We start from the raw sequence: 18,750 nt of genomic DNA on the forward strand, positions 1-18,750 counted from the left end.
GTAGTTTGCTTTTTAAAAAATAATTTGATCGGGAATTGGGGATTTAGCTCAGTGGTAGAGCGTTTGCCTAGCAAGCGCAAGGCCCTGGGTTCGGTCCCCAGCTCCGAAAAAAAGAAAAAAAAATAATAATAATTTGATCAAAACTGGGGCCTGGAGAGATGGCTCAGTGGGTTAGGTTAAGCGCTTGATTTATAAGCATGAAGGCCTGAGTTCATACAAAAACTAGTGTGGTAGTGTGAGTGTAACTCCAGCATGACAGAAACAACTGAATTCCAGGGTAGTGTGAGTGTAACTCCAGCATGACAGAAACAACTGAATTCCAGAAGTTTCTAGTCAGCCAGTTTAGTCAAAGGAGCAAACTCCAGATTCACTGAGAAATCCTGTCACAAAAAAAAAAAAAAAAAAAAAAAAAAAAAATGTGTGGAAAGCAATAGAAGGCAACACCCAGCCTCTGACCTCCTTATGCAAGGGCATGCACGAGCTTGAGCCCACACATGCACACACACAGTCAACTTTAAAAAGAAATAAAAATTGATCAAAATGTATATATTAATGGTGTATACTGTCATGTTTTGAAATATGTATATATCATGGAATGATTAATTGAGCAAGTTAATGTATGAGCAAACTAACCTTATATATTTATCCTTTTAAAAAATTAATTAAAAACTCTTAAAATCTTAAGGCTTAGAACTGGCAAGATGGCTCAGTGGAGAAAGGTACTTGTTGCTAAGACTAGTGAGCTAAGGGCCCGCATGGTGGAAAAAGTGAACGGTGGACACACACACACACACACACACACACACACACACACACACAAGATTAGGGTTTTTTCATGTAATAAAAAAATCTACTGTCTTGGCAATCTTCAAGTATTCAGTTGTTGTGACTGATTACAGTCACCATACTGTACAGTGAGCCTTAACTTATCCCATCTAATCAAACTTTTGCATATCTTAGCCAGTGTCACCCCTCCTCTTCCTTCCTCAGCCCCTAGTAACCATCATTCTACCCTTTCTGTTTGACCAGTATCCTCACTTAGTGTGAGATTACATAGTAGTTATCTTTCTATGCCTGGCTTGTTTCACTTAGCACAGTGTCCTAGAAGTGGGTCTAATTCTAAACCTACAAATTAGAAGCAATTCAACTATTCCTCCAGAAACCCCAGGTCATACCACTGATCGCAGAAGGCCCCTGCCCAGATCCCGCTCAGTGCAACTGCATTATAGACATATTTTCTTGAGCACATGTAAACTGCCTGCATTCCCTTGCTGGCGACCTTATGTTGCCATCCACTTTCAATATTAATGCAGCATGCAAGGGGAACGGGAGGGATTAGGCCTAGGCTAAAGCTGGGCTCCCGGCCAGGATACAGAATGTGTCTGGGCGTGCCTGAAGGGCTTGCCAGAAGTCTTCTCTGCAGGAGGGACTGAGGAGGCTCACAGAAAATAACATCCTGAGGCAGTGGGTGTGGGGAGTCACCAGGGAAACTTTGAAAAACAATGGCTTCCTGCAGGAGTAAGTCCCTTCTTCTAGAAAGCCCTCACTCTCTGCCCTCTCATCCCTGTCCACCCATAGGTACACAGTAGCAAATGATACCACTTCAGTGTCAGACTCAGCCCTTGGGCTTGTACACATCAGGCGTCACAGGCATGTTAAAAGCTCCAGGGCTCTAGGATTGAGCCTGCTCCGTGAACACTTCAGGGACTGCCTGCCTTTAAGACTTCCCAATAGTGACCACGGACCCTGGGCAGTTCAAGACTAGGACCAGGCTTCTATGAACAACACATGACCTACTGAGGGTGTGTGTCTCCTTTTCTGGGACTCTCATCCGGTTATAAGGAGAGCATGACAATTAACTGCCCTGGGGGCTGCCAAAAACCCCTAGTGGATAGACTTTTGTAAGATCATGAAAATATTCCTATGGCAGGTTAGCCAGATTAACGCTGCCCTTCCTTCCCATGAATATGACTTGATTTTACCTTACCCTGCCAAGACATTAGTTATGTGAAAAATATGAGTCCCTCCTCCCCGCTACATGGTTCAAGTGCTTCTTCTGCCTCCTCGCTGGCCAAAACCCAGTGTCTCTGAAGTCACAGCGATCCTTGTAACACCTAACCTTTACCTAGTGCTTTAGATAGGAATGTGTGTGTCACCTCTCCTAATTATAGACTGAGAGTAGGCAGTCTGTCTTGTCCATCTTCCTCCTACCTCACAATTTCCAATATAAATACATTTTCTTCATTATCGGGTGAGGGAACTGATAAGTCATAAATCATTTAGACCTGCTAGGCTTTCATACTCTGTAAATACAACTGACCACCGTGATGCACTTAAAATACATTCCTCACAACTGATAGTGTCCTGTTGTATTAATTTAACGAGTTAGTAAATACTAGGCAAATACTACCAGCCACTATTTCCCTCTCTTCTTTTTACCTGGTTGTGAACCCCTTGGTTGGGGTCCAAACGATATAAACCGCTGTTCCTTTTGTGAGGGATCCATAGATCCAACCGTGCTGTGTCCTGGTCTCACGGCATGGACACACCTCAGGGAAGTGTTTCATAAAGCACAGACCTACATGGGACAGAGACTGGGACAGATGGGAGAGACTAAAATACAGCTATTAATACAGCGACTAAGCAAGACGGTCAACGCATCAGATTACGAAGCTCTACTCCGAAAGGGAGAGAAGCCTGAACCTGTCTGGAGGAGAGCCCAAACATGAAGGTGGCCCAGCCTCAAAGATGGGCGTGGCTTGGCAGCAGTGTGGGAGCTTCGGAATTGGCTGCATGTGGGCTAGATAAGCAAGAGGTGCCAGGTGGTGTTTTAAGGTTTTGTGTTAAGTCTACCTACCTATTGGGTCTATTCCAGATTTGTGTAGGAAATTTCTGACTGTAGTCATTCTATGTATAAACTCACATTAGTGAGACTGATTTAGGTAAACAGTGTTCAAAATCCAACACAAGCAGATGCGGGTGCCCTCCTGGGTTCCCAGAGGCTCCCAGAGAGACTTGGCACCTTTCTCCTCCTTTTCTCCAGGTACTGTATTGGTTGTATTTGGTTGTTTGGTTGGTTTGGGGTTTTTGTTGTTGTTACTGTCTTGTTTTCAGTTTAATTCTGTGTCCTGCAACTCACTCTGTACACCAGGACGGCCTCAAGCTCAGAGAGCCCCCTGCCTCTGCCTCCTGAGTGCCGGGATTAAAGGCGTACGCCACAACTGCTTGCTGCCATTGGGAAAGTCTTTAAGAGACAAGGAAAGTTGTCTGTGCGGGTCTAGTTTAAAGCCACTTAAGTCTCAATGCCAAGGGCTAGCCAGTGTCACACAAGAGGCCTAGAAGTATCCTTTGATGGCTTCTTCTTAGTCTACTGTGTTTCTATAATACTAAACCCTCAAACAGACGCGTGATACACTGTGTGGGCTGTAACTGGCCAAAAGAGCCAAAGGTGCCTTGGGGAAGAGCAGAAACAAGGGAAGGAGCAAACATCTAGTTATAGAGGAGTCTACCTAGGGCTCTGTATTGAGCTCATCTTTTCTATCATCTCCAAGGAGACTAAAGCAAGACATGTCCTGGTGTGGGGTCCTATGAAACCTTCAGTAGTTACCGGCCAAGCCTGTACCTTAGAATTAAAAACAGTGCTCCATAAAATAAATCCACCTTTATGTTTTTAATTTTGTGTCTCAGTTGACTAAGATGAACCACCTTTAAAAAGGTCCCGTCTTGTGACAGTGGTGTAGGCTTGGATTTTTTTAGTGTATTTTTTTTATAAGGGTCCTTAAATGTTTTAACCTCCCTTCGTCTGTCAGAAGCAGTGGAAAGGAAAGGTTAACAAAGCAAAGGAGGGTGTGGACCTGTTTAGAAATAGTTCTCTGGAGCAAATCTGATCTTCATTGTCAGGATATCAGTAGTTTAGGTCACGTGAGTCAGTATCGACAGCTCCATTCACTCGCAAACACCATTCATGAATCAGCCATGGCAGGACTCCGAGACACCATTTATAAATCAGCGATGGCAGGTCGATCCAGAAGAAACCGTGAGGCTCTGCCAAATCGGCGAAAGTCTGTGGACGCGGAAAGCAGCAGCCGGAATACCATGAGAAGACTCTTGGCGCTTTTCTGTGGAGTCATAATAGGCGAAGATCAGCAAAGACCAGCAGAGCATTCCAAGGTGAACCAATGCAAGAGCCTCTCCGCTCCTTCCCGACCAAGCTACGGCTACTGACTTGTTTGCCAATCGGACTGGGTTGCCACTACTGATTTGGGTTTGGAACTGCTCCAAAGAGCTATTTCTAAACAGATCCACCGTTTTCTTTAACCTTTCTACCCCTCTACCTTTGGTTGGTGGGCTTGAAGGGAGGTCGAAGCATTTTTTTTTTTTTTTTTTGGAAGCATTTAAGTAGATTTTGAAAAATCTAAGCCTATAGGTGGTGCCCCATGTTGGGTGCCATCTGTTAAAAAGTATTAAATTTCCTTTTTTTCTTCTCTGTCCTGCTCCCAGAATGAACACTCTGAGACTAATTATTTATTATAAAATGTCTCAGCCATAAGCTTTGGTTCATTCCCTGACTAGCTCCTAACTTATTTAACCCATTCAGACTTGTTTATGTCTACCATGAGGTTAGTTACCTCTCTTCAGTCCTTACCAATTTCTCTCAGTGTCTCCTTGAGTTCATCTACCTGCTGGTTTATAAGGATTTTTTTTTTTTTTTTTTTTAGATTTTTTATTTATTATATATAAGTACACTGTAGCTGTCTTCAGACACACCAGAAGAGGGCATCAGATCTCTTTACAGATGGTTGTGAGCCACCATGTGGTCGCTGGGACCTGAACTCAGGACCTCTGGAAGAGCTGTCGGTGCTCTCAACCACTAAGCCATCTCTCCAGCCCTACCTGCTGGTTTATGTTCATCTCCTTGGTCCGTCTCTCTTTTCTCTCTGCATTTCTTTATTATTGAGCTATTTCCCAGAATCCTCTCTTCCTGCCAGTGTTCATCTCCTATTTCTTGCCTCAGCTCATTGGCCATTGGCTTTTTTTTATTAACAGGTGACGCGCATAAGAGATTCTCTCTACACCCAGGTCCTCTGCAAATTAGCAAGTGCTCCTAACCACTAAGGCATCTCTCCAGCCCCACTAACATCAATATTGTAAAGTTCCAGGAAACAAAACGAATTCCCGTAGCTATAATCATGTAAATAAAACTGTTTTGAGGAGTGGTTTTTTTTTTGGGTTGGTTGGTTGGTTTTGTTTTGTTTTGTTTTGTTTTGTTTTCAAGCCAGGTCTTTTTGGTATAGCCCTGGCTACCCCTGGAACTCACTCTGCCCAACTGAAATTATTATTTTTTAAATTTCATCTCTCTTATTACTGATAAAGGTTATAAAGAAAAATAAAGTATAACCCCATGGGATGCATCTTTTTACATACTTTATGGAAGAGATAAAAAGTTATTACTTGACTGCTCGGTGCTGGACCAGAACTCCAATCCGAATTCTTCATGTCCCTGCGCCCATTCTTCAAAGTGCTCACTTACACTGCTGAGGAGAAGATCAAATCCCTCAGATGCTCTACTTTTATGTCCCTCTGTGGAACTTTTTATCACCTGTATGAAAACCTTCTCTGCTGAGATGAGCAAAGCCTGGCTTCCAGTCCCTTTGATGCACAATCAGCTCAACAGATGTGGCTGTCAGGACAAGTTGCCTGAGGAGCAGAGATTTATTAGCGTGTGCAGGAACTGAAGAAAAGTATCCTGACGGTATGCTAGTTCTTAATCCCCATCTGCAGAACCCCAGGGCATTGTTTTCCTTTATTTACAACACTGTACCCTGTCTCTGCTGCCCTTAGATGTGAGTAAGAAACAATGAATATATTGTAATACACATTAAGGAACAAATGACGAATAGCTTATATTAGTTAAAATGAAAACTCATAAAATAGCCTTCTTGTCAGACCACAGGGAAGAGGCAAAGTCCTCTGACCACTAAGAATATGGTGGTCATTGCTACTTTGTGGGTTCTTTTTCCCACTCTTTATCCCCCCTGGTTTCACTCCCTATCACTAGATAGAAGAGAAAGAAGGAAATGGGGGGTGGGGATAGAGATCTCTAAATTTAATTTCTTACTTCGTGTTTCTTCTTTGAACATGACTACTACCTAAGTGAAACTACCCCCTAAACAGCCACCCGACCCGTGTAGTGGGACTGTAGCACTTATTTACCTTCTGAAAGTTCCCACAGCCTCAGAAACCATCTGCAGCTGTAAAAACTGCTCCTCTGCTAGGGCAACAGGCACATCATAGTCAGCTGCTGTGGAAAGTCCGAAGCAGCCCCGTATCCCCACACCTGGCATTAAAACCAAAGTATGTTCTTAATGTATCTGAGTACACTATCACTGTCTTCAGACACAGCAGAAGAGGGCATCAGATCCCATTACAGATGGTTGTGAGCCACCATGTGGTTGCTGGGAATTGAACTGGGGACCTCTGGAAAAGCAGTCAGTGCTCTTAACCGCTGAGCCATCTCTTCAGCGTCTCCTTTTGGTTTTACAAGACAGGGTTTCTCTGTCCAGCTCTGACAGTCCAGAAACTCATTCTGTAGACCAGGTTAGCCTCAGACTCAGAGATCCACTTACCTCTGCCTCCCTCCTGCTGCAATTAAAGATGAGCCCACCAGGACCTGGCTTATTTCTGTGTTTTTGTTTTTGTTTTTTTAAGAAACCAAAATTCTAGAATTCTCACTACAGAGTACAAAACAAAGAATATTTTGTATCTTTTCCTGTTTTAGTTTTGTTTTTATTTTTTGAGGCAGGGTCTCTCTATGTAGTCCTGGCTGTCTTGGAACTTACCATGTAGACCAAGCTGGCCTCATACTCATAAAGAACTTCCTGCCTCTGCCTCCTGAGTGCTGGGACAAAAGACATTTGCCACCACACCTGGCTCTTTTTTCTAAGTAGTTGTTGGAGGGTAGAGAGAGCAGAGAGCTCCTCCTGTGGGAGTAGCAAACGCCTCCCCAGTCAGGCAGATTTCTGAAGGGAGGAAGAGGCTAGCATTGCTGGATGACCTCAGTCGGGCAGGGTCATATTTGATTCTTGAGATGTAGAGCCTAAGCTTTATATCTAAACAGCTCTAACTAGAGCTGTCTCTGGGGCTGGAAAGACATCTCAGTGCTTGAGAGTGTATTCTGCTTTTTCAGAGGACCCACCTTCAATTCCTAGCATCCATATTGGGTGGTTCACAAGCAACCATAAGTCTAGCTCCATGGGATCCAACCCCACTGGCTTCCTTAGGCATCCACATCCATGTGCCCATATCCTTACACAAAAACACACACACAGGCACATCATTTAAAAAAAATTTATTTTGTAAATTCTTCTCTGTTTAACCGTCCTATCAGTCTTAGCTGATATTAACTCCTTTGTTTTCTAAAAGAGGGAAAGGTGCATGCGTGTGTTTAGACTTATGGATGGATAGGCAGATAAATATGTCTCCAGTCTTGGAAATCAAACTTAAGGCCTTGATGCTGCTCAAGCATCCCCCACCAATCCCAGCTATAACTCAAGCAGCTTCTCCTGGGCTTTCTTGAGTCCTCATCTATTATAAAGCTTATCACCTATCCTGTATACACAAACCATGACACTAACTAGAATTCCAGGTCGCAAACGAATGTGCATATTCATACAATAACATAGCAAGTGCAGTGCATTCTCACAGTCACGCGTGTACCAGTTCTGGCGTCTCACTACACAGGAAGCCTAACTAATCTACAATCCAAACGACGGAGTCAGTCCACTTGACATCTGCAAATTGAACATCCTCAGATTTCTCTTTAAGCCGCTACAAAGTTTTGCATGGCTATCAAGATATTTTTGGAAATTCTGTAACATCTCCTCTTTTCCCCTGACTTCATATTTCTGGTAAGGCTTCGTCCCTAAAATACCCTTCTTCTGGGACACTAAAATAACGGTCCCAAACCAGCTGCCAGAGTTAGAGCCACTCAGAGATTTGGGACACATTTCCAGGGAGGGCTACTTGTAATTGATTCAGTCAAAAGCCCAACCCACTAAAATGTTCAAAGAAACAGGTGTGCGGGAGAGGGGGAGAGAGGGGGGCCTGGTCATCTTTCTGGATCCTCTGGTTTTCGTTCACAGTTCTATCTGCACTTTTACTTCCCATTTCTTCCCTTCTTTGGTCTCAGAGCTACCCCTCCTCTGCGTTTTATTTTAGATGTGCAGAAAAACAGCCGACCATCCCCCTTCTCCCACTCCACCCCACGCCGCCAGGGCGCTGAAGTCATATTTCTCTGCGGCTAACTTCCTCTATTGGTGCCTCACAACTGGATTCTTGTCACCCAGAACCACCTCCCCTAAGTTCAAAGCCAGTTAGAGGGCACATCTGGTACACAAGAGAGCGGGCTCCACCAACCAGCACAGGGGCTTGCGTGGCCCTAACTGAGAGGCTTCCTGCAGATAAACCACACTCGGGCCATCTGTGTGGCACACAGGGTCTTTGCCATGCTTCTGCCACCTTGAAATCAGTGGTTGGCATCTCAGGGACACCAGGGAATTGTTGTTGAAACCTTCGAGGGAGGAAAAACTGTTTTCAAACAAAAACAAACAAACCTTTGTTCGGGCCTGTTGAACAGAGAAATCCCTGAGCCTGGGCCGAGAGTGCAAAAATTTTATTTATTTATTTATTTATTTATTTTTATTTTTTTATTTTCTGAACAGCTCCCAGATGATTCTATTGTGCGGCAGGGTTAAGAACCACTGCTGTAGATTCTGCTAGTGGAAGCTTTCCAAACCCAAGCTTACTCCCTTCCTTCCAAATGCACCCCAGGAGATTCCTCTGCCTGTTCTCATACCACAGATATCTGGGAGTCAGGAAATAAAGTCAGGCGCCTAGGGAACGCAGTTAGGTGGAGGAAGGAAAGGGGTTGAAAACAGAGGAGATGCCAAGTGGTGAAGCCAGCCTTAACCTCCCCCTCTTCTGTACATGGGGGCTGCACACAGCATAAAGCCACCTTCTAGCTGCTGCCCACTGCCTGAGGACCTGGCCTCCCAGGCTCTGGGGATTGACATATTGAAGTGTCGAGAAGCTTCAGCACTGGAGTGAGAGAGGGGAAAAGTATTGAAGAACCCTGAAGCCCCAGGAACTACTCTCGAGACTTCAGGAAAAGAACACACTCTCCAGACAGCAGAGGACAATTTAAATTTTTAAGTCACATCTATATTGAAAGGGGACGAGAACAAATATGATTTGTGTGTGTGTGTGTGTGTGTGTGTGTGTGTGTGTGTGTGTGTGTGTGTGTGGTGTGTGGGGTGTGTGTGTGTGTGTGTGTGTGTGTGTGTGTGTGTGTGTGTGTGTGTTGAGGTGCTTGAGAGGCACACAGCTGCTGTGTGTGATGTAATCTATTCCTGGTCACAGGAAGGCCAAGACTTTGCTGGGGCTGGGTTGAGGTAGTGTGGGAGGGGGAACTCCTAAGAGTCTCACCCCCCCCCTCCCCGACCCTCCAACTGCTCGCTGTGCGGTTGAGAAATAAGCAAACACAGAGCTCAAAGGTACTCTGCTCCCCCACCAGACACCCCTGGTTACTTAGGCAACTGGTGGACTCCCCCTCCTACACTCCTAGGCCTGTAGCTGTGCAGGGGGAGGGGCCTGCCCCCACGGCCTTGTTCTTACTCAGTGCCTCTTGGCCATCTGCCCGCCTTCCTCTGGCACGGTTATGCGGCTCTTGCACCCTTGGCTTATTCCATAAGAGAAGGTCTCCCTGCCTCCACCCTTCTTTCTGTTTGCCTCTCTCCCCAGATGTCTCAAAGTTTCTGTGGGAAAGAATGTTCTTACTGCTAATATGAGACTTTCAAAGTCCGGCCTTTCCCTGAAGGCATGGGAGTCTGCCTGGTCTAAGTGTCGCGTGAGGGATACCCAACAGAAGGTACCGTTGGTCCGCATTCTCTGGGTAGAGTAGCTGAATGCCTCTGGGTTTCCACTGGCGCTGTTCTCTGCTGAGCATCCAAATAGCGGGTCTTTGTCTGTCCCAAGATTGATACAGATGTGCAACATGGATGTGGTCCACTTCTAGAGGAGTGAGCAGTTTTATCTGGGGGTTGGTTTTGTTTTCCTTTATATGGTGTGTGTGTGTGTGTGTGTGTGTGTGTGTGTGTACACGAGCATGCACACGTGCAAAGGATAATCCTATGCCTCCAATTTAGTGAACTTTTACTACCCTAACCCTTTTTGTCAGGGGGTGGTGTGGGGGGAGGAGATTATTTAGAAACAGGCCCTGGCTGTCCTGGGATTCACCCACAATGTAGACCAGTCTGTCCTTGAACACAGAAATCCATCTGCCTCCCGGGTGCTGGGATTAAAGGCCTGATCCTGGTTTTTGATACCTAGATTTTTGAATGTGTTTCTTTTTGCTTTTTCCAAAAAGAAATCCTGGCAAAGATCCACTGTGAAAGAGGACGACAGATAATAAGCAGAAGTTCAACCCGTTGGGCCCCAACACCAAACACACACACACATGTCGGGCAGGGTCTGTGCTGGTCACCAGCTCTCTCCAGCATCCAAACAGCACAACTCCCCAGGAGCAGATGGGGTACCGCCTACCTTTAAGAATAAAGTCTGTGCATCTGACAGTATTTGCAGTCTCATCTAATAGTCGGAGCCAGACACTCCCCCTGAAATACTGACTGACTGTGTTAGGACTTTAAAATCTGTCAGCAGGATTGCAGATTGTGGTTACCAGCAGAAATGCCCTAAAGACAGATCCTCCCACTGGAGCAACTGACAGGAAACACCCTGCCTGGAACAAATATTCCTGCTGCAGGGGGTTTCTTGCCCTACCTTCTCTCTCTTTCTCTCTTTCTTTGCTTTTTTTTTCCTCCTAGAAACCAGAAAAATATGAAATATGAAATTGGTTTAGTTGTACCTAGGCCTGGCCCCATGAAAACCAGAAAATGGACCAGATCCCAAAGTTAAGCTTCCAGCCCTCATCTACACTGGTGCAAGACAGACAAGGAGTCATCTAAATAACTCAGGTAGACAGGAGCTGCTGGTGGTGGTGGGGTTGTATGTGAGTCACTGCATGGCATAGCAGAAAAAGCAGAGAGCTATGTGTTCACGTGTCAAGGAATCAATATGATAATCATCATGACAATAATAAAGGCCATTGGGCTTTTGGACCTTAGGCAAACCATTTCACAATTCTCTTTCTTCATAATGAAAAAAATCAGTGTTCCTTGCCCATAGCTTGCCCCACGAACCATATGAGAGTATGTGGATATAAAATTGATTTATAAACTGTTTCAAATATTCATTATTAATACTACTTAAAATGAAATAGATCTTCCAAGACAAATGCCAGGCTGAAATATCATACCTCACAGGAAGTACAATAATTCCCTTTTGATAATTGACTGTGCAGGATTTGGGGACTGCATCTGCCATACCGTATTTTTTCTTGTAATATTCCAAAGTGTTCTTAGAGATATGTAAACAGTCTCATTATGTATAAGCAGTTTTTGTGGCATGTGCTAAAGTGGGCTCCTACCTGGCAGCATGGTAGAGTTTCAAGGATTCCCCCAGGGATGCTCTGCACAACTCTGAGTGGGTGGTGCAAGTCTTTAACGAGGATACATAAAAGCGTGTCTGTTCTCATTGAATGCAGCTATCTCTATGATTTGTGAGTGGGCTGCTCAATGAATTCAGAAAAACATTTCCTTCCAACCCCAGCTGGCAAGATGTCAAGACTGAAAAACACGTCTCCTGGTTCTTCTTCTTGCCCCGATTGGGATAGATGAACCTAATTCTCACCACCCCATTTCCTTAAGCCATTAGCAGTGATTGAAACGCTGTGCATCCCAGTGAACTTCACGCGGACCACTTCAATGCACAGCAGCACGGGTAATATGGAAAACTATGTTGTGAAACTTCAAATCTACTTTTAATTCTATCTTTGACAGGCCAAATTGAAGCCATGGGTTCTGCTTTGCTAGGGCCACTTAACTCGAGCAGGAAACGCCGGCCCTCTTCAGTGCGGAAGCTTCCCTCTCCTATCAGTTGGGGCAGGGCTATATGGATGGTTCAGTCCACGGAAAGGGTTTGTGAGGACTAGAGAGGGGGCAGACAGGACAACCAGACACAAGTGTTCCTTGGGAATTGGGGATCAACAAGGAAAGAGATAGCGAGGCAGCCTGGAGTCCACTTACGGTGCTTTATTTTTTTAAATTTTATTTTTCTTGGATATTTCACTTGCTGTGCATTTATTGGTTATGCATCGTCTAAGCATTCCTGAGCAAAGATGGGGCTTTAGAAGACACAAAACTGCAAGCACAGCACTTTTTGTCTGTTTATGAGACAGGATTTCCTTGTGTAGCTCCAACTGTTCTGAAATTCCTGAAATTCGCTCTGTAGACCAGGCTGGCCTTGAACTCAGAGATCCGACTGCCTCTGTCTCCCAAGTGCTGGTATTGAAAGCCACCATACCCTGCTCAGTCGCTCATTAAGTGACCACAGATCATTGTATTTGTTCATGTCAAAAGTATTGGTTTATGGCTTTTATCTACTCTGCAGCACATTATAAGAGGGGAAAGAAAAGAAAAAGTAACATCACAACCAGTTGTTATTTTCTTTATCTTACAACAAAGACATGAGGCACTTACGATCCTTGTTCCATAGATGAGAGGCTTGGCAAAATTGGGTAACTTCCTCAATATTGCCTAAGTACTTGGTGGCAGAAAACAATTCGAGCCTAGATTTATCTGATTCTTAAATCTTCGCACTTAACCGAGACATTCATCTGCCTCCCACAGTGGGGAATCTTTTTAAAAATGAATTTCGAATTGCCTTTTGAAAGTAACGTATGATTTGGATTGCCTCAGGTTGCAAAAGAAGGGGGAAGAATGTACTGCACAAGAGTTCACTTCCTTAGGGCTCCAAACAGGGCCAAAAACGAATATCTATTTAATGGAAGGATGATGGATGGGTGGATGGATGGATGGATGGATGGATGGATGGATGGATGGATGGATGGATAGATGGATGGGTGGATGGGTGGATAGATGGATGGGTGGATGGGTGGATAGATGGATGGGTGGATGGGTGGATGGGTGGATTGGTAGGTGGATGGATGGGTGGGTGAATGGATGGATGGATGGATGGATGGATGGATGGATGGATGGATGGATGATGGATGGATGGGTGGGTGAGTGAATGAATGGATGGGTGGTGGGTGGATGGATAGATGGATGCTGGATGGATGAGTGGATGATGAAGAGAAAACAGCTTAAACAAAACCATGGTGATGAGTACCAGGATGAGAACCAGGGATGGGAAACTTCCAGGAGAAAGAAAGATGAAGGAAGAATAAAAGAGGGGTATTCATTCTGATCAGGTAGGAGCCATGGTCATCTACACCAGGGAGAACTCCAGGGTGTGGTGCTCTGTTCTGTGAACCACTGGGAGACTAACTCCTAAAGTTGGGACTGATAAGGCAGTCTGTGCTTGAGGATTCATCTGGCTCTGGAGTGCAAAGGGGACTAGAGGTAAAGAGATCAAAGACAGAGAACACCTTTGGATGGCCTGAGAGCATTGACTGGATGGGTACAGTACACACACAGGTTTTAGTTAAAAGGCAGGAATGCTAGGCATCCTGCCATGACTAGATGGTTGACAACAATCACAGGGCTGCAGGTTCCTCTGCCACATCACAAAGATTCTCATACTAATATTTTGAAAGCATTCACCTTAGGTTTACTGCACAACTCATTTAAGACTCCTTGGCTGAGATAGCAAGATGGCTCAGTAGGTTAAGGCACTTGTTATCAAGCCTGAAAACCTGAGTTCAATCCCTGGAACCTCCATGGTAGAAAGAGACAACTCCTGCAAGTTGTTCTCTGACCTTTACACACCGCATGCCTTTAATTCCAGCTCTCTGGAGGCAGAGGCAGGGGGAACTCTCTGAGTTTGAGGCTAGCCTGGTCTACAGAGTGAGTTCCAGGGCAGCCAGTCAGGGCCACACAGAAAAACCCTGTGTAAAAAAACAAAATAAATAAATAAATGTAAAAAAAACAAAAACAAAAAAACAAAAAACATGGGGTTGGGGATTTAGCTCAGTGGTAGAGCGCTTGCCTAGCAAGCACAAGGCCCTGGGTTCGGTCCCCAGCTCCAAAAAAAAAAACAAAAAAAAACAAAAACAAAAAAAAACAAAAAACAGGGGTTGGGGATTTAGCTCAGCGGTAGAGCGCTTGCCTAGCGAGCGCAAGGCCCTGGGTTCGGTCCCCAGCTCCGGAAAAAAAAAAAAAAAAAAAACACAAAAAAAACCCTTTATCATCAGGCAAAAGAATTAGCTATTTGTTTAAAACAAGTAGGTGTGATTGCTTTTTAAGTAATCTTAACTGTCCCGAGAGGGGAAAGCCCTCCCTAAGTTAAAGCAGTCCCTTTGTCAAGGTTGCTGATAAAAATCAAGAACCACGAGGCAGTCGTGACTATGAAGATTCCCCTGGTGACAAAGCCTATTGAGAACGTCAGCAAGAACTTCTCCATTTTTGGAGCCCTACAGAAGGATCAGCACCAGACATACAGAAAGGAATGCCTCCAAGGTCAAACTGACTCTCTGAAAAAGAGAGACGACTTCCGGACTGTCCTGCGTGAAGATGCCCTCAAGTGACTTTTAAAGACAGCTCCAGGAGCAGGGTGTGGTGATACACACTCACAATCTCAGCTGTGGGTGGGTGGGGGAGTGCGGGGGTGGGATGGGGTGGGGAGGGGGGGAGGGAATGAGGAGGGCAGAGAGTTTAAGGATAACTGGGACTTCAGAGTGAGCAACTGTATTGAAAACAAACTCAAACATCTTCACTCCCAGAGGGATCCTGCCTTCTGGAAATGTACCTCATGCCAGTGGTCCCAGCTACTCTGGAGGTGACAGCAGGGGAATCACAAATTCAAGGTCAATCTGGGAAACATGAAGGCTGTGGGGAGAGACCAAGACCTTAGGATTCTTTGAGGTTGGGAGTAGCCAATGAACGGAGAGGTATGGACACCTGAATATCTGTTCAGTCATTCAACAAATGTTTCCTATCAACCTACTACAAGTCAGGCACGGTTTGGAGCATTAAAAATACATCAGAGGCAACGCAAATAATTAAAGGGAGATGGATAAACGCAATAAATAAGTATACATAATAAAAAGTAAATTACTAGATCAGAAAGTGGCATGTGATCTGGACACAACATGGAGTGTGGGGCGGTGGGGCAGTATCTTAGCTATAAAAAGCAATAAGGTGGCATCACTGAGACGATGATACTGACCAGAGACGGAGAAGGTCTTTCCTGTCCCTCAGTTATAACATATGTCTATTTTCTGTGTAGTGAGGCCTGCATGTAAGTAAGTACACCATGAGCAGATCTGATACCTGCCGTGGCTGGAAGAGGGAATAAGATCCCCCTTGAACTGGAAGTCAAGAAATCTGTGCGCTCAAAGGGAATCCCAGGCCCTCTGCAAGAGCAACGACTGATCTTAACTACTGAGCCATCTCTCCAGTCCCTTGACTTTTTTTTCTAAAAATACTAAACTTTAGGTAAAAATAAGACATTTGCTTTTATCTGATGTAAGAAAAACTGGAAACTTGTTTCCCTGGGACAAAACTGATAGATACACTGTTTATAAGCTGATTAGATACACAATTGGTTGCATTTTAGCAACAGAAACAATTAGGAAACCTTTCCCCCCTGGGGCGGAATGTGTTCAAATACTACTTTCTGAGTCCTTTATTTGAACAAAAGTTACTTTGTTAAAACTCAGGGTCCAGTTGTTGACTCTATCTTACCCCAAACCAACTCCTTTTCAGAAAACTATAGGAACCAATACCCAGCTTACAAAGATGACAGGCGATGCACCCCCGATTTCCTGCTTGGTATTAAATTTATGGATTTTAGCTGGGAATCGGGAGCTGGAAATATTTGACTTTTTGCCAGTGATAATAATTCACATTTAAATGCATGTTGTGAAAATTGTAAATTTCTGCTCCAGATTTTAAGACTTCTAGACTTTCCAATGGTAGTGTCTCTCAACTGTAGAAAGTGGTCTTACTTGTCAGCAGATCAGGGATCTGATCTCAAACAGAACCAGTTAATACAATGTTCCTGGGGAGTTTTCAAGGGTTCTGAACTGCACCGTGTCTGAGGAATGAGACCTCCCACAGCATGCTTCTACTCCACAGACTGTGACTGGGTCCTGGAGTGGTGTTCATTGTCTTTTAACCCTGCTCAGAGAGTCTTCCCCAACCTACACCTCCTCCCCATTTCCCCTGGCTTCTCTTGTGTCTTCATCTCTCCTGACTTCCCCCGCATTGGCTGCCAAGACCAGAGTGTATTGAGGTCCGATCTGTTCCTATGTATTAAATGCTAAATTCTGTACGTGAAGGTCTACTGGCCTACCAGTCACTGTTACCAGCTTTTCTTGTGCAAACGTTGAGCCTTAATTTAAATAAAAAATGGCGCAGCCGCTTCCTGGAGGGATTAGAGGTAGGCAGGTTTTGAGTTACCTGGTTGAAGGTTGCAGAGGGAGGCAGAGAAGGAAAGGACTAGGAGAGAGGAGGGAGTTGCTATGAGAGGAGATGGACCATGAACACATGGCCGGGAGAAACAGCAAGTATTTGGGGTACACTGCCAGGCCAACAGTTAGAAAACTAGATTAGAGGTTAACCCCTAGTAATTGTCAAAGCCAAACAGAATAACCACAGTCTGATTCTCATTCATTAGTAAGCTAGCCGGGAGTAAGTTTATTGGTTCAACTAGAGGAGTGTATGGGTCAACACTCACGTGAAAGCACCCGCCTCCTCCTCTGGATGGGCAGTGGCTTTATTTCCCTTTTCTCTGTTAAGCAATTCTATCTCCACATGAAAAACTTTAGCAACTGATGTTTTAAAATCCTGATCATGAAAACAGTGATAGAAGAGGAAGCCGTTAAACCTGGATGCAACTACCCCAGCTCACCAGATGCACCAGGAGCCCTTTCTCAGGAGAAAAAAGAGTTTAAAATAATAATAATAATAATGTCTTTACAAAAAAAGAAAAAAGAAAAAAATCCTGGGGTTGGGGATTTAGCTCAGTGGTAGAGCGCTTGCCTAGCAAGCGCAAGGCCCTGGGTTTGGTCCCCAGCTCCGAAAAAAAGAAAAAAGAAAAAAGAAAAAAAAAAAAAGAAAAAAATCCTGGCTTGTAATGAGAAGCAGCAAGCAGCACTTCCCATTTCAAGCAAAAATATCTCAGACCACTGAGCGCTTCGGTGTTGCAATCGCAGCTGAGTGTTAGGGATGCCAGCCTATTGCCCCATCTCTTCCCCGATGCCCAAGTCCAAGGCTTGCTCCAGAAACAATGTATCCTGTTGAATCGATGCAAGTCATGGGAGCTCCAGTGTATGTATCCTGTTGAATCGATGCAAGTCATGGGAGCTCCAGTGTGCAGGAAGCCTCGGCACCGCAGCACTTTCTTCACCTGTTCATTTCTGCCTGCTTCCTCTGGGCATCCCTGTATCTCATCATCACCCCAGCCACAGCCTTTAACCCCGAAGATGAAGCGAAGTCACTCGCCCACAGTTTGTGTACAGAGACTGGAGTGGGGAGGCAGAGCCCCTGACTCCAGCTTGGCACTTTTATTTTATTTAATTTAATTAATTTAGTTAGTTAGTTAGTTAGTTTTTCTAAACAGGGTTTTTCTGTGTAGCCCTGGCCATCCTGGAACTTGCTCTGGAAACCAGGCTAGTCTCCATCTCAGAGAGCTGCCTGCCTCTGCCTCCTGAGTCCTGGCATTTAATGGTGTGCATCACCACATCCCAGCCCAGCCCGACACTCTTGCCTGTACACTTTTGCCCAAAGTTACTAGAATAAATTATCAAAAGTTCATTTATCTGCCCATGTCTCTCAGCAACACCCAGCCTCTCCCAACATCTCTTTCCTCTCCACACACACCAGGGGAGACCTTATTGCTGTAGCCTCCATATTTGTCCAATGTCTTTTTTCCATCATTTGTGTGAGAGCTGCCTGCCTTCCATAGATATTCAAGTTACCAGGTAAGGCCGCAGCCTAAGCAAAAGACACTGACTTACTGCTGGATCAAGGACAAAAACCCTTTCCCCCCTGAAATATGTCCCATTAGCTGCAAGTTAGTGGAGATTGCAGGAGAATCTGAGAGAGCCACTGTCAAGAGGCAGCTTCCGGTGTGGGGAGGAGGGGAGGGGGAGTGGGGAGGGACAGACTCATGGAGGTAGGCACACTGGAGAGGGAGCAAGAGAGCTCAGACAGCTGTAGACAAAGACAGGAGTGTTTGAAAGTCAGGTTTGCCATCACCTTCACGTCCAATCTTCTGTAGTTTGTACACACAATGTGGAGAGCATTATAGGAAATACAAAGTCGGTCAGACGTGGCCTTATTACCCATCTGTTCCTGGTAGAACAGATAAGAAGTTTGCACTGCACAGTTGTTCCCGTTTGAGATGTGTCTGGAAAAACAGGTGTAGCAATTGGAAAGTGAGGGCAGTGGTTTGCTCAGATTGTAAATCCTGGGTTCCTCGGAGCACGCACTTCAGCTGGTGTTGGGAGGGTGTGTGTGGAGGGGGTGTAGGGGGGGTGTCTAACAGGGAGAGGCAGTGGGGGAGAGGTGCGGGTAAGGAATCCTGCAGAGGTGGAGAACTATTCGGATCTGAAGGACCTAAACCTGTAGCTCAGGTGCTGAAGTCAACATCCAGAAGATGTGGCTGATGGGC

General features: G+C 45.0%; 2 long non-coding RNA genes across 2 annotated transcripts; one reads left to right on the forward strand and one right to left on the reverse strand.

Annotated features, from left to right (window-relative positions):
* Positions 1 to 3,651: 3,651 nt before the first annotated feature.
* Positions 3,652 to 10,693, reverse strand: LOC147995515 (uncharacterized). The gene is made up of 4 exons (XR_015684388.1): positions 10,600 to 10,693; positions 6,214 to 6,337; positions 5,452 to 5,697; positions 3,652 to 4,118 (listed from the first exon to the last, which is right to left on the reverse strand). It is a non-coding gene; the product is annotated as an uncharacterized LOC147995515 (long non-coding RNA).
* On the forward strand, positions 9,775 to 10,631 carry LOC134486111 (uncharacterized). The gene is made up of 2 exons (XR_015684387.1): positions 9,775 to 9,925; positions 10,424 to 10,631. It is a non-coding gene; the product is annotated as an uncharacterized LOC134486111 (long non-coding RNA).
* Positions 10,694 to 18,750: the final 8,057 nt, after the last annotated feature.

Source organism: Rattus norvegicus, chromosome 3 (genome assembly GCF_021556685.1).
Source record: "Rattus norvegicus strain SHRSP/BbbUtx chromosome 3, alternate assembly SHRSP_T2T, whole genome shotgun sequence".
NCBI lineage: Eukaryota > Metazoa > Chordata > Mammalia > Rodentia > Muridae > Rattus > Rattus norvegicus.